The sequence below is a fragment of the Silene latifolia genome, chromosome Y (assembly GCF_048544455.1).
Source record: "Silene latifolia isolate original U9 population chromosome Y, ASM4854445v1, whole genome shotgun sequence".
Classification (NCBI taxonomy): domain Eukaryota; kingdom Viridiplantae; phylum Streptophyta; class Magnoliopsida; order Caryophyllales; family Caryophyllaceae; genus Silene; species Silene latifolia.
The window spans coordinates 291,254,060-291,268,680 of NC_133538.1; the positions used below are offsets into that span (position 1 = coordinate 291,254,060).

The 14,621-nt window shown below is 39.7% G+C and overlaps 1 non-coding gene across 1 annotated transcript; it reads right to left on the reverse strand.

Annotated features, from left to right (window-relative positions):
* Positions 1-12,154: 12,154 nt before the first annotated feature.
* LOC141635913 (small nucleolar RNA R71) lies at positions 12,155-12,261 on the reverse strand. Its single transcript, XR_012540566.1, has one exon. It is a non-coding gene; the product is annotated as a small nucleolar RNA R71 (small nucleolar RNA).
* Between the last annotated feature and the right edge of the window lie 2,360 nt (positions 12,262-14,621).

The following is a 14,621-nucleotide window of genomic DNA, read 5'->3' on the forward strand; positions in this document are numbered from 1 at the left end:
GTTATCGGAAATTAAGGCATCGCCTAATAATACGGGTTAGTGAATTATTAATTCGTGTCCGACAAAGCAAAAAGATTGTATAATTATATTCAATATACATTTAATTAAATATAAATCGTTTATATTTAATTTTACGAATTAATCTAGTTAATTCGCTTATAGCCCATGATATTTAATCCGTATTAAATATAATATCTCAACATCACATATTTGACTAATTACTAGTCAAATAACTCGGACTAATTGGTTAGTCAATTTTGGCATCTACATGATCGTATTTCCATCGTCACGTCTCTCAAACGTATCCTATAGGTGTGACTTTTAGGGACCAGTTGATCACCGCCATCCGTATGACAATAACGTCAAACTTATCTAGCAAGCCAACCGTTATTGATAAACGTGGATCAATTGATAATAATACCAAAGTATGCCCTTTGATCCTTTTAGAGGTTTATAAGTCCTTGCACTAACGGTTAAGGACACCAACCCCAACAAGCTCCCACTTGTCCGTACAAGTGTATGTGCAATGACGTTATCCGCACTAACCGGAGGACACAAGCTCCAACAAACTCCCACTTGTCCGTACAAGTGTATGTGCGATAACCGATTCTCATATTCATTTAAAAATTTCTCCCACTCAATGTAAAACAATTTGCAGATCCGGATCCGCAAAGGTCGTATTTTACAATCGATCTGTATCTAGAGTGGTTTCCCCGACTAGAGAGTAACTTAACTGATAAAACGAATCCGTATCCGAGCATGGCCATGCATTTCGATTCTGACTCCTCGAGTGGCCCTGAGAAATATCGAGTACCTGATAAAGGCTGAATATTTCCTTCAACTCGACTCCTTCCGATCTAAGCACAGCATGAAATGACCCAGAAAAAATCTACTTGGCCCCCTGTTACGGATGACCGTGAGAAAGAAACCAAAGTCACCCAAAATCGGCCGTAGTCTCAAGAGACGATCGATAGTCAAGAGATTCGACTCTAAGGATCACCATGGAAGTCCTATCCACGACCGGGCAACGAATGTTATAAAACATTTAGGACTCCACGTCGATGTCACAATGGTGTCCTATGAAATATCCGTATAAATCGCCTCTGTGATTGGTCAGTCAACCGGTTGACTTATGGCTCGTTGAACCCACCATCAACCAACGTCACAAAATAATTGCCAGAGTTATCAGCTCATGTGGGCAATTAAGGACTAACAAGATATGATGTTTGTTGAGTTCACTTTGTGGTGTTCAAAATCGTCGTACAATTCCACATGAAAAACAAAATATATATATAAAATATCAAAACGATGATGTCGTATAGAGTACAAAGGAGAATGAATCTGATCCATAAAAGAGTACTACAACTTGGGAACACGTTTGATTCCCATGGAATTAACGTGCCCTTCATGCTTATCTTGTCGTAATGCTTTAGTGAGAGGATCTCGCTATGTTGTCATCTGTAGCAATCTTTTCTATCACTACCTTCTTTTGCTCCACGTAATCCCGGATTAGATGAGCTTTCCGTTGTACATGTCTAGACTTGTTGCTAGACTTAGGCTCCTTAGCTTGAAAGATGGCACCACTATTGTCGCAATAGATGGTGATCGGGTCATTCGAACTAGGCACTACGGATAGTCCATGTAAGAATTGACGCATCCATATCGCTTCCTTTGTAGCTTCAGACGCGGCATAGTACTCGGACTCGATCGTAGAATCTGTTCAGTAACAGTTTGTTTCGAACTCTTCCGGTGATGCAGCGCCATTAAGAGTAAAACGAATCCCGACCGAGATTTCGAGTCATCACGATCCGTTTGGAAGCTAGCATCTGCAGAACCGGTTTGCGCATAGCGTTTGGGAGCCTCCATAAGTCAATGCCCAATCTTTAGTCCTCCGGAGGTACTTAAGAATGTTCTTGACGACCAGCCACCAATGTGGTTCACCTGGTTTTGTTGGAATCGACTTGTCATACTCAATGCATATGCCACGTCCGGACGTGTGCATATCATGGCATACATGATTGATCCTATAGCCGAAGCATAAGGAATCCGTGTCATGCGCTCTTTCTCTTAGGTGTCTCTCGGTGCCCGAGACTTGCTCAAATGCACCCCCGGAGCCATAGGAAGAAACCCCTTCTTGGAGTTAGTCATGTTGAATCTCTCTAGGACTTTGTCTATGTAAGACTCTGATCGAGAGATAACATCCGTCGTGATCTATCTCGATAGATACGGATGCCTAGAATTCTCTGTGCCTCTCCCAGATCTTTCATCCGGAAATGGTTTTTCAACCATACTTTCACCGAAGTTAAGAGAGGTATGTCATTCCCAATCGGGAGTATGTCGTCAACATACAATATTAGGAAGACAATCTTGCTCCCACTCGACTTGATATATAGACATGGTTCCTCGACCGATCGAGTGAATCCATTTTCTTTTATCACTTGGTCGAAGCGATGATTCCAACTCCTTGATGCTTGCTTAAGTCCATAAATGGAACGCTTAAGCTTGCACACTTTCTTAGGATGTCTTTGGATCGATGAACCCTTCGGGTTGTACCATGTACAACTCTTCCTCCAAAAAGCCGTTTAAGAAGGCGGTTTTCACGTCCATTTGCCAAATTTCATAGTCATGAAAAGCGGCAATCGCTAAGATAATCCGAATGGAACGCAAAGATAACTACGGGTGCAAAAATCTCATCGTAGTGCAAACCTGGCACTTGGGTGAAACCTTTTGCAACTAGTCGTGCTTTGTAGATATCTTATTTCGACCTTCCATGAGAATGCTTTATCTTGTAAAGCCATTTGCATTGAAGGGGACGAACCTTAGCAGGTAAGTCAACAAGATCCCACACGTTGTTCTCATACATGGAGTCCATCTCGGATTGCATGGCCTCAAGCCATAACTTTGAGTCGAATGGTCATGGCACCTTTATAGGTTGCGGGTTCACTACTCGTTAAGAGTAGAACGTCATCTATGTCATGTTCCTCGACCATACCGATGTATCTGTCCGGAGGAAAAGAGACTCTTCCCGACCTCCTAGGTTCCTCAGAATGTTCACGCAGCCGGGATTGAAGGAATAGGTTCCTCCAATGGTTGCTCGGTGTTTGGTTCGGGAATCTCCGACAGGTCGAAGGTTCTATCACTCTTTGCATTCTCGAGAAATTCCTTTTCTAAGAATGTCGCACTAGCCGCAACAAAAACACGTTGTTCGGTTGGCGAATAGAAGTAATGACCACGTGTTCCTTTAGGATAACCTATAAAGTATGTCTTGACCGATCGCGGGCCGAGCTTATCTTCAGTTCTCCACTTGACATAAGCCTCGCAGCCCCAAACCCGTATAAAGGACAAGTTAGGGACCGTTCCTTTCCATAGTTCATATGGAGTCTTGTCAACATGACTTTAGACGGACTTGTTAAGTATTAGAGCGGCCGACAATAGAGCATAACCCCATAATGAATCGTAAAACCGTGTGACTCATCATGGATCGAACCATATCAAGTAGTGTTCGATTTCTCCGTTCGGACACACCATTCAACCGAGGTGTTCCGGTGGAGTTAATCGTAGGGCAATCCCACAGTCCTTTAGGTGTTGATCAAACTCGTGAGAAAGATACTCGCCACCACGATCCGAACGCAGTGTTTTAATCTTTCTACCTAATAGGTTCTGTACCCTATTTTGGTATTCCTTGAATTTCTCAAAGGATTCACTTTTGTGCTTCATTAAGTAGACATAGCCATATCTACTCAAATCGTCCGTGAAAGTGATGAAATACCTATAGCCTTCTCGTGCGGTGATTGACATAGGACCACATACATCCGTGTGTATGAGCCCTAATAGGTCGCAGCGCGCATTCTAACACCTTTGAAGGAAATCCGAGTCATCTTACCGATGAGACATGATTCACACGTGCCAAATGATTGAAAATCAAAGGCCGAGATAGCTCCATGTTTGATGAGTGTTTTACGCGTTTCTCATTAATGTGTCCCATACTACAGCGATTGCCATAGATACGTTTGATCTTTGTCACCAACCTTTAACTTTTTATTCATTACGTGTAATATTTCCGAGGTCTGATCTAAAACATAAATTCCGTTCATGGAAACTGCCTTGCCGTAAATCATATCGTGTAATGAGAAAATGCAAGCATTGTTTTCTATTACAAATGAAAAACCAAGTTTATCAAGCTTAAACCGAAATAATGTTTTTGGAAAGACTAGGAACATAATAGCAATCATATAATGATAACTCAAATCCGCTTGGAAGCTGGATCACATATGTCCCCTTTGAGATGGCAGCTACTCTTGCTCCATTCCCAACACGCAGGTCCACCTCACCCTTTACGAGGGGTTCGATGTTTCGGAGCCCCTGCACATGATTACACAGATGAGAACCACAACCAGTATCAAGTACCCAAGTTCCATAACTTGCGTGGTTAATCTCAATCATATGAATAAAAGTAGAAGAGAGAGAAGACATACCAACGGGTTTAAACACGACCGCCTTTAAGTCCTCATGATAAACGGGACATGTGCGTCTCCAATGCCCGATCTTGTGGCAATGATGGCATTCCATGTTTTCACTCTTTGTCATGCCCGATGAGTTACTCGCCTCACCAGGACCACTCTTCCCTGAACCCGACTTCTTGAACTTCGCCTTACCTCATCGTTAGGTTTGCCGGAGCTTTGCCCTTACCTTTCCCTTTGTTTGACACAACGAGAACATCTTGTTTCGAACTCCCACTGAACTTCATGTCCTTCTCGGTCTGTACGAGGAGGAGTGCAATTCATGGGGAGTTTTCTTCAAATCATTCATATAGTAATTCGCTCTGAATTGCGAATAACCATCGTGGAGTGAGTGAAGAATACGGTCGATAACAATATTCTCGCTGATGTTACGCTTAAAGGTCTCAGTTTCTCGACATTCTCAATCATGCCGAGAATGTGTGGGCTAAAGGTTGGCCCTTTCGGAGTCTCGCATCAAAGAAGCGAGTGGTATGCTCATAGGTCACGATTCTCGGTGCTTTCGAGAATTCCTTGGTGAGCGTGGTGAAAATCTTGTTTGCACCATGGGCTATGAAGCGTTTCTGCAAATTGGGTTCCATTGCAAAAATAAGTACGTTCTTTACCGCACCCGCTTCTAAAGCGAAATCGTTATACTTGTCGATCTCGTTTATTCCGGCCGTGGGGCTGGGTTTAACGGCATGGGCTCAAGCAGATATCCGAGCTTTCCGTCGCAGCGGCAGCATTCCGTAATGCCGCCTCCCGATCCGAAGTTGGATCCGTCATTCTTGATCGAGTAGATCGATTCATCCGACTCATGAAGATCCTAAGCCAGGACTCACGGTCCAATGTGGCACTTGGCATTGGGTTATTACTTGAACCAGCCATTTGTTGTTTAGCAGTTTAATACGTGATCTACACTGAAAAAGAAAGAAAAACAAAACGAAATAAGCAACTCATCGAGGTGATTTAAGTCTATTTTAAAATTCATTTTAAACATGTAGACTCTTGCACTTGCATAATTGATCTCCCTCAAGAATGATACAAGTGATCCCAAGACTCAATTTCTGTAAATTGATAAGCCAACTGTTTAGCTAATTCTTCAGGAAGAACTCTTGGTCGATAGATTTCGTAAATCCTATCTATAGTCCACCATGATCACAGGATCGGACGAGTGACCATAGTGTTGAGATAAAATAGGTCAATCGGTTCCAACTTACCCGACGTAGAAGGGGTCATAGTATGCCTACCGACGAAGAAGGGACTCATTGGAGTTTGACCTATAAAGACCGTTCTCAATTTTAGTTTATACGAGGAAGATCCCATCAACAAAATTGTAATTCATTTTAAGTGAACGAATAACTAGCGTTTGTCGTGAATGAATTTATTCGGATGATGGCTTAAAACGTGTGACATGAGAATGTCAATGAAAACTAACTCGTGACCTCTATATGTGTCAGTTTTCATGCAATAAATTATAGGTGGTTTGGTTTTAGGCGGAATATGATGCAAATAATCGTTGCGAAAAATAAATAAAGGAATGCAATATGTAAATAAAAATTTCCTAGTGTGGCCTATCCTAGTAAAAAGAACAAAATACAACTTTGGAATCCACCGTTGGACCCGAGAAGCTTGTCTTGTTGTTCCATCTTGATCCAAGTAGCGGGAGTGAGCATCCGGTCTCCGTCTTTGGTCTTCTCAAAAAATTACAATTAAAATTACAAAATATAAATCTAATTACATTCTAATAAAAGCGTAATTACAAGTGAAAAATCCAAAACGGAGATACGAGATCTCAAAATACAACCAAGACCGTGTTCCATCATTACGGTAACACGTTCTACTAAGGCCACACTAAGTTACAACCGATTGTAAAAATTAAATACGTAATAAAATGGCATTCACGGCATTCATAATTAACGAAAATAAAAATGCATCAACTAAAAACAAATTCATTCGTGACATAATTCCGTAATTATGTTAAATTTATCCAAACCACCTTTTAATGATTAAAATTCATGTGATAAAACCGCTTCTATCATTTAATTTTAATCCATTACAATCCGTCATTTTAAAGACGCTTTAAAACAACTATATGGTACGTGAGTGAACCGATTCACTATTAAGCGAGTGTACTATATCCGTATAAAGTACATATAGAAGCCAAAAGAAAATTTAAATCAAAAGAAACAAATTTTCAAAGCTGTTAAAGATGAAATCCCTCGATCCAGGGACACAAGTGCTCGATCGAGGAACAAAAAGGGCTCGATCGATCGAATCGCAAGTCGATCGAGGGGGTATGCTAATGGGAGTACTCGATCGACTAACCGTAGGTCGATCGAGTACCTATATCGACAAATCCGCTTCGATCGAGTACGAGGACAACTCGATCGAGCGTAGGGTTTTGAAAGGTGTCGATCGAGTACGAGCAAGGACTCGATCGAGCAAAAAGGTTTTGGATGCAGTGGTCGATCGAGTACATCGGGGACTCGATCGAGCAAAAAATATCTGAGAAAAGCCACTCGATCGATTGAAAACTTGGTCGATCGAGTGCAAAAGTCTCTGGAAAATTCAAAACCCTCGTGAAAACATATTTCAAGACAAAATCAATTGCAAATTCGATCAAAAAAGCATTAAAACAAATTTGACAATTGACAAAACATGACATATTGTTATAATCTCAGTATAAAACAACAATATGCAAAAACCAAATCGAAAAAACATGAAATTACCGTGTAATACATGACACGGTTTAAAAAAATTTCTGCCGTGTATACTAGGCACGGTTTTCAAAGCAGAAAATCATCGTTTCAAAAACGTTTTATGAAAAACACATGAAAAATTCACGTGGCCTCGCTCTGATACCACTTGTGGGTTAATATCCGTATACTACCCCTTAAATTGCAGGACTATAACATAAATTTAGACATGCGAATATTGTCATAAAACATAAAAACAATAGAAACGATAAGGAACAAGAAATAACCTCGGGTCCTTTAAATTGTGGCGAAAGAAAGAACGAGAAATCAAAACAGATTTCCTCCTAATCGTTACACCCAAGACTTTGTCCGAGATATGCCCTTGTGCTAGTACAGTGTTCTCCGATTGCCTTGCAATATAGGGAGAAGCGATGTGAGTTTTGTCGAGATGAGAGATCTCGGGTTTTTCGAGGAGAATGCTCTTCAAAACCCTAGTTTTTTCGCAAATGAAATTGTCTAGGTCAAAAGGAGAGGGAGTCTCTCCTTTTGTTTGGTTCGGCCGGACCGAGTGCATGCATGGGGAAGTGGGCTTCCACTTCCTCTTAATTTTAGCTCGAGGTCCGATTCGCCAAATGCTAAAATGTATATGACGGGTTTATATTATAAATTGTTATCGGTTATCGGAAATTAAGGCATCACCTAATAATACGGGTTAGTTGAATTATTAATTCGTGTCCGACAAAGCGAGTATTGTATAATTATATTCAATATACATTTAATTAAATATAAATCGTTTATATTTAATTTTCGAATTAGTTAATTAATTCGCTTATAGCCCATGATATTTAATCCGTATTAAATATAATATCTCAACATCACATATTTGACTAATTACTAGTCAAATAACTCGGACTAATTGGTTAGTCAATTTTGGCATCTACATGATTGTATTTCCATCATGTCACGTCTCTCAAACGTATCCTATAGGTGTGACTTTTAGGGACAGTTGATCACCGCCATCTGTATGACAATAACGTCAAACTTATCTAGCAAGCCAACCGTTATTGATAAACGTGGATCAACTGATAATAATACCAAAGTATGCCCTTTGATCCTTTTAGAGGTTTATAAGTCCTTGCACTAACTGTTAAGGACACCAACCCCAACACGAAAGAGGCGGAAAAATATGAGCTAAACCCACAATCGGCAGAACAGTCCGAAAGAGGCGTAAAGATAAGTCAAGCAATACGGTATAGCATAAGGGCATCATCAAACGAATATGACTCAACCAAGCGATACGAATCAACTTGGAAAGAGACTACTACACAACCCAACCAAGCGATGCGAATCAACTTGGAAAGGGACTACTACACGACTCAACCAAGCGATGCGAATCAACTTGGAAAGAGACTACTAATGTAATGAGCCGATGATAATCCAAATAAGACATGACATGTCCAATACATAGAACATATGAGACCCAACCAGTAAACCATGTGAAGCCCAACAAAAGTGACATAACAAGCCCAAACTAATGAATATGTTAAGCCCGACATAAGAAAGAAAACCAAATAGCCCAACACAACAAGTCCAACAAAAGAATCAAGGTGAGCCCAACAAACAAAACCAAATGAGCCCAATTGAAGAAATATGTAAAAGAAAGATAGTTAATGAATTACGTTATATAAAATACGAGACGGATATTTAATTATTTCAAATAACACGAAATGGACCCAACAAGCAAAGCATACCAAGTCCAATGGATAGGACAAACTCGGCCCAACAAGTAAGCTAGACAAGTCCAATCAGATTAACAAGACAAACCCACTCCAATTAACATGCCGGTTAAATAAAATATGATAAGCGATAATGAATAATTTACGTTATATAAAATATACGGGATAAAATGTGACCAAGTTCAAGTGAACCATTTATGAGCCAAATAAACAAATTATAAGGAGCCCAACAAATCAAATATAATACCAAAAAGGCAAAACAAGTCTTCGTCAAAAGGTTGTAGCCAAACAATTGTTCTTTGTTCCTTTTAACACTCATACTCACATTCTAATGCTTTTCATCATCAAAGTAGTGTCACTCCTGCTAAATCTCTAAGCCAACCTCAATGATCCATTAAAACCAGAATAATGTCACAACATCATTACCTTAAATCTTGGACACCCAAAACAACAACTCCTTATTTAATCTCATGCTTATCCTAACCAACTCCAATAATCTGGCAACTAAACCCACCCCTCCAACAACGTAATAAACTAATTAATAGGAAATATTAGTTATCTATATAATAATCAATCAATTAGTCCAACCTATAGAAAAATCTGAGCACATAAAAACCGTAATCAATCAACAACAATAACTTTGTCCAAAACCGAGCCAACAAGGAACAACCCGACACTTCCTCTCATGTCCCTGCCCAAAACAGGGCACCCATCTTCCATACGGCTCCATTTCCCGCATAAAGACAGACCCCAACCAGCTATAACCACGGTCCGAGTGAGCCATAGCCCGAGCTCAAGACAGACAGAGTTCATGACCGAACTTTCGCACCCAAGTCGACCCATTTCAAACACCAAATTAAGACGAAGGTTACCATACACAAGAGACGAGTAAAGGACCAATCTTTAATGAGAAAAAGAACATACAAAACGACCCATAAGGCGTAAATTTCGACCTTGTCGAGTAACCTATCACCGTTACCTTTTTGCCCTTCAAAACTCCGAGAAAACGTCTAAAAAGTATGAGCTTCCCACCGGTTCTTCAGTTTCTTAAACTAGAGGAAAGAAAACGAGATAAAAGAGCTAAAAATCAGAACTTTCATGAGACGGGTCAAACTGAAATCACCACAAAAACAAGACTTTAATACCTTGAAAGATGAAGGAGGAAGTAAGGATGAGAATGGTACAAAAATTAAGAGGAAAAGTGGAGAAAATAGGCCGGAATCTGGGTTTGAAGCTCGGCCAAAATGGCGTCCTGTTGAAGCTGCTGCATATTGTTGTTGTTGTTTGTTTTTACGCAGGAAGAAGAAGAAAAAGAAAGGAGAAATGAAAGGAGGTGGGGACGGGTGTATTACACAACAACCACTAATAATATTAATAATATATAATAATAATAGTAGATATTTTGAAGGTGGGTGAATGTGTTGTTGGTTTTTGATTGGTCCAGATTAAAGTGGGTGCAAGGTGAAATGTGACGGTCTATAGCTAGACGGAATAAGGTCTCGAGTTTAATTTAACTTGAGACGGAAACTAATATTATTACAGTCGCTATTATTATCCGACCAAAAATATGTATGCATATATTATTATATAAATCGTGCCTTAAAAATATAATTTAATCGTACGTATTTTTATAAAAAAAATGAGCTTTTATATAATACGTTTATAAAAATCGTGTTTGACATAAAATTAATTAGATAAAATAATTCAAAAATATATAACAAAATAATTAAACGGTTTAATAAATTTCAAATGTCAAAATGGGAAATTCGCGGGTGTTACAATGAGTGAGTAGTTTCCTTAACTAGGGTTAATGGGTAATTAGGGGAAACCAACATGGGGGATGATTCATGCTTAATTTAATATATTTTCATAGTTTATTTGCTTGCTTGTTGTGATCTCAACTTATGCACATGTTATGTTTGATGAAATGCGAGCCTATGAATCCTTGCATTTTTTACCCATCACTTACCTTTTCAATGAGACTTGTAAGACATAAACCAACTCGAGTCTCATTAGACCATGCATATAGTTGAGTAGGGAAGATTAAGTCCACTTGTAGGTGTTGTACAATCTAATAGATTCGGCTCCGGGACCCAAACTTTCCTAGGATTGTAAGATATAAACCAACTCGATCCATCACAACAATAATTGCTTGCTTATAATTTGAGAATAAGTTTGTATGATCAATTCCCATGAATCCCCTATGACCACATGACACCCTACTGCCTCTTATCAATTGTTTACATCTCTTTTTAATCATCTTGCTTGTTTACTTTCATTGCTATTTAGTTTAGTGATCTTCTATTCCAACCCCAAATTGTGACACCCCTAGACACCGCTACTTGCAATTGAAAATCTCACTTCAATACCCGTCCCTTGGGATCCGACCTTTACTTGCCTCTTTACTAATAGTAGAATTGTTTGTGGAGTTATAAATATTGTTTTGGTCTAGGTGCTCCTAACGACAAGTACCGAAAACTAAACCTCTCAAGAGGGCTCAACCAAAAATGGCGCCGTTGCCGGGGACGGTGTTAACTTGATTTAGATTTTCTTAGATTGTTATTAGTTGTGTGATTCTTTGCCTTGGGGAAGTAAAACTCCTCAAGGTTTGTTCTAATTATGTTCAATTTGTTTGATATTTTGCATGTCTAGAAGATCACAAGGTAACTTGTTACCCTTTGATCACGAAATTGAAAGAACTTTAACAAACAATAGAAGACTTGCTAGAGGTACTTTGAGAGGTATTGGTGAGGTTGTAGATATTTAACCAAACGCTATTGAGTTCGTCAACCCTTTTGTAAGAGAAGGTGAGGAGAACCCAACACAAAATCCAACACAAAATCAACCCACAATGCCTAAATTTTCATCACATTCCGTACCAACCGAGGAGAACCTACCCAATCGTACTCCCACACCACAACACTTAACCGGAAATTTCATTGCCAAATCCGCATTTACCCAATTAGTCTAAAGAAGCGAATTTGGTGGAATGCCTAGTGAAGACCCTCACTCTCACATGGAGACTTTTTGTGATAATTGTGATGCAATTTCTCAAACTGGTGTAACTCAAGGCCAAATTCGATGGGTCTTATTTCCTTTTTCTCTAATTGGCACCGCAAAACAATGGTTGAAAGGCCTTGATAAGGCTACTCTCGGAATTGACTCTTGGAAGAAATTGGCTCTAGCTTTCTACAAAAAGTTCTACCCACCGGAAAAGACTAACATGCTAAGAGCTCAAATTACGGGCTTTAAGCAAAGAGATGAAGAATCTTTGTATGAAGCTTGGGAGCGATTCAAGGGAATTTGTCACTCATGTCCTCATCATGGACTTAGCGAGTGGTTCTTGGTACAACAATTTTGGAATTGTCTTTGTGAAGACTCAAGACACATTCTCAACATGGGATCAAATGGTATGTTCACCGAAGTTGACGATAATCAAACTTGGAACAAGATTGAGGAAATGGCGGTCCATAATTCACAATATAGTAGACCTCGCAAGGCTACTAGAGGAGGAAAGCATAACGTGGACTCTATTACTCAATTGGGTGCTCAACTTAGTGCTCACATTGATGCCATCAATTTGAAGTTCGAAAAAGCTATGGCTAGACTTGAAGAAGCCTTAAAATCACCAAAGCAACATGTTAATGCCATGACGGCATCTTCATCAATCCCAAGCGGGATATGTGAGAATTTTGGAACTTTAGGACATGACCAAAGTGAATGTAGGGGAACAAATGAACAAGTGAATGCTTTTCAAGCATACAAGAGTGGTACCCCTTATTCAAATTATTACAATGAAAACACCAAATTCCACTCAAATCTCTCATACAAAAGCCAAAATGTTCAAAACCCTCAACCAACATACACCCCACCTCCCATGAGAAACCAAAATCAAAGACCCTTTTACAACCAAAACCAAGGTTACCAAAACCAAACTCCATACAATCAACAAAATGAACAAGGTTTTGATGTCCAAAAAGCGGTCCTCCAAATGCAAAAAGAATCAACAAGAGTTTTTCACTCAAATGCAAAAGGATAGTCAAGCAAAGGAAATAAGCATCAACAACATCCTAGCCAACACCACAATGTTGGAAACCCAATTGACTCAACTAGCATCTTCAAGTTCTCAAAGACAATAGGGGCAATTACCACCTCAAAGTAATCCCCCAAGACATGAAACGGTTAGTGCCATTCACTTGAGGAGTGGTACGAGGTATGAAGCACCAAAGAAACAAGTTGAGGATGAAGTTGTGGAAGTTAGTGACAAAGAAGAAGTTGTGCAAAACTCCAAGGATGGAGAACCATTAAAAGAAGAAGTTTCAAAGAAAAGTGAAGACAAGGCCAAGGAGAAGGAACCCATTGTGATTAGACTTCCTTTTCCAAGTCGTCAAGCTAAGCCCAAATTTGATGACCAACTTGGAAAATATATGGAAATTGTGAAGAATTTGGAAGTCTCGATTCCTTTTACGGAATTAATCAATCACGTGCCGGCCTATGCAAAGTACATGAAGGACATCCTTACGAAAAAGAAGTCGACCCGGAAGCTTGAGACTATCGCCTTCACTAAGGTGAGTAGTGCAATCCGTCAAGGGAGTTCACCTCCGAAACTTAAAGATCCGGGAAGCTTCATAATACTGTGTACCATTGGCGACACAACGATCAACAAAGCCCTATGTGATCTAGGGGCTAGCGTGAGTGTTATGCCGTATTTGGTGAGTAAAAGGTTAGGTATGGGAGAACTTAAATGTACCAATATCACACTCCAAATGGCCGATCGATCGACGTAAACACCATTAGGGATATGGGAAGATGTTCCCATAAGAGTTGGGAAATTTTTCATCCCGGTGGACTTTGTCATTGTTGACATGGAAGAAGACTCCAATATTCCAATCATTCTAGGGAGACCTTTCTTGCACACCGCGGGTGCGGTGATAGATGTGAAGCATGGAGAGCTTACTCTAGAGGTGGGAGATGAGAGCATAACTTTCAATCTTGACAAGACCATGAGAGCTCCCCGTTTGTATGAACCATGTTTTATGGTTGATCATTATAGCCGAAAGGATGATAGGAAGAAGTCGGAATTTCAATGGAAAAAGAAAGTTGATGATGCTCCATCAAAAAAGCAAGTGAATAGCAATAAAGAGAGCTTGAAAAGCTCACCCATGACAAGTGAAGAGGATGGCCTCATTGGCCAAATCAATAAAGGAGGAGAGTTGTCTCTATCAACTCAAGAGATTTTTAATGACCAAGTAGACGAAGTTTGTGGTCTTTGGGACGATGAGTTTGAAGGGATTTTTAATCCCTACATTGGTAATGCTATCGATCAAGACCAACATGAAGGACAACAAGTGCAAAGATCTATTGAGGATCTTTATCACGATAATGAACAAGCTTTTGACTACTTCTTCAAGGTGTTGAGTAACATCAACAACACCTTGGCCATGCCCCCATGACCTCTCCAAACCACCATTTGTAAATATTTCTAACTCCCTAACTTGCATTTTAATTCTTACATTGCATTTTTGTCATTTATGGATTTTTGTGCCTTGATCAAGATATTCATCATTTTTGAGAGAAGTGAGGGAGTAATGATTTTATTGATGTGTAGTGCTTTAACTTAGTGTGGGGATAGCAATTGCCTAGGCTATTCATGCCTTTGTAGTGCCCCTACAATGAAGAACACGGGATTT